Below are 2,233 nucleotides of genomic sequence, written 5' to 3' on the forward strand. Positions count from 1 at the left end.
TGAATTGCAAGGCTTTTGTATCTACTTAAGAATCTACATATCTTTCATCTTGGAACTAAATGGACCGTTTAAACCCCACTGTTTACAACACAACATTCTTAACACTCTTCTAGAATTTGAGACTCTCAGTCCCTATTGTTAACAAAAAGGCTGTCATTGCCTCCAAGTATAAATATCTTACATTCCTTTACATTAAAAACCGTCTAAGCCTTCCTTTGATCTGTAACAATCAAACCACCCAAGATCACTACAGAATAGTTGCACGATGCTTCATTTACCTTAAAAAGTACAGTCCCTAAATATAACTTATAAACATCATAATTATAAAGTTGCCTCCCCGGCTCAAATGTAAAGCATTGTCTCAGTGAGATAGTGGAGGCTATGTAATGCTTCTGGAATTTATTGCTATATTGGATTAAAAGAAGTTCCTAATAGCTCTCTTGTGGCAGCTCTTATGGTATGAGAGAAAATGAACTAAAGATCAATGATAGAGATTTTCCAAACATGTTTGATGCTAAAGTTATTACAAAAACAATTTATTTCAGCACTTGTATTAAACATTTGTATTAAACAATTGTGTTAAACAATTTGTGGAATTGTTCAACACAAAAAAGTACATTTGAGTCAGCTGTTTAACCAGCCCCATTCCTTTTCTTCAAATGAATTTATCCAGTTCCCTTTTAAATGTTACTACTTAGTTTGTCTCCATCACCCTGTTAAGCGGAGAATTCCAGATAACAGCTCACTGTAAAGCAATCTTCAGTTCTCTGATTCTTTCAAGAATTGACTGAAATTTTTGTTTCTTGTTACAGACTCTCCTGCCAATAGAAACAAATCCTTTTGCATTCATCAAAATTTTGAACATCTCTTAAATCTCATTGACCTTTTATCTCAGACCCTGAGGCCACTTATGTCACAGTTGATCAAAAATTATTTAAATACTAATTTTCTTCAATATAAAGTCTGATAAATTCAAAAATGCTGCGGCACAGCATTTAGAGTCAACTTCTAGAATGTTTAGTGGCTAAAATAGTCACTTGCTTTGGTACTGAGATACACAAACCATGATTCCAGGTTCAACTCTCAGCAGTTTATTTAGCAGATTTTAGATGGATCACCATTGCAACAGACTCAGTGCCAGAGGAGGGAGAAAATGTAGTTAGAGTGACTGCTTCTGAGAGTCTAACTAATATGTCCTGTAGAAAAATGTGAATGTATGGATAAGATTGTGCTAGTCTGTGGTTTAATCTACACTCAGTGGTCTCTGAACATTCAACCACACTGTCATTGATGACTAGGAGAAAGTGAGGACTGCAGATGCTGGAGACCAGAGTTGAAAAATGTGGTGCTGGAAAAACACAGCAGGCCAGGCAGCATCCGAGGAGCAGGAGAATTGACGTTTCGGAAATAAGAAGGGCCTATGCCCAAACATTGATTCTCCTGCTCCTCGGATGCTGCCTGGCCTGCTGTGTTTTTCCAGCACCACATTTTTCAACTGTCATTGATGACTTACTTTCTAGGCTCATTCATAAGAATGTGAATTAGGAGCACCAATAGGCCATTCAATTTTTCCTCTTCTATTCAACAAGGTCTTGGCTAACCTGTGTTCCAAATTACCCATTTCCACCTTCACCCCCACCCTGAAAATCTTTGATTCTATGTCTAACAACTCAATGTACTTCTGTCTTAAAAATATTCAATGACCATACATCCAAATGTCTTATGAGGCACATTGTTCCAAAGTTGCACCACTCTTTGATAGAAAAATTTCCCCTCATCTATCCCAAAGGGTGACTCCTAATTTTAAAGTAATGTTCTGGACTCACCCAAAAGAATAAACATCTTTTCCATGTCCACATAGCTAAGGCTATTTAGGATCTTATGAACTTCAATAAAATCTTTTAAACTCCAGTGTAAACGAGACCAGACTGTTCAATCTTTCCTCACAAGACAACCAATCTACATTCATGAATGACAATACTTTGGGGTAAGGTACTGAATGACTACCAGCAACTGTGAAGACATGCTCAGCTTATGCCAATGTCATCAGGAACTCTGGGAACAGGGAAAGATTATTCTTCTTTCTGTATCCCAGTTCAGTCGGGTATAGTTTAGCTTCAAAGGAAATCAATTTAAGAATAGGAACTGGGTAATACCAGTCATTCCTCTCATGAGGTCATCAGATTATGTAGCAGGGTATTTTTTTCAGCAACATTTTTACTACTTACTTGCT

The sequence above is a fragment of the Chiloscyllium plagiosum genome, unplaced genomic scaffold (assembly GCF_037043375.1).
Source record: "Chiloscyllium plagiosum isolate Xiang-an unplaced genomic scaffold, Cpla_swu_hap1 HiC_scaffold_28, whole genome shotgun sequence".
Taxonomy (NCBI): domain Eukaryota; kingdom Metazoa; phylum Chordata; class Chondrichthyes; order Orectolobiformes; family Hemiscylliidae; genus Chiloscyllium; species Chiloscyllium plagiosum.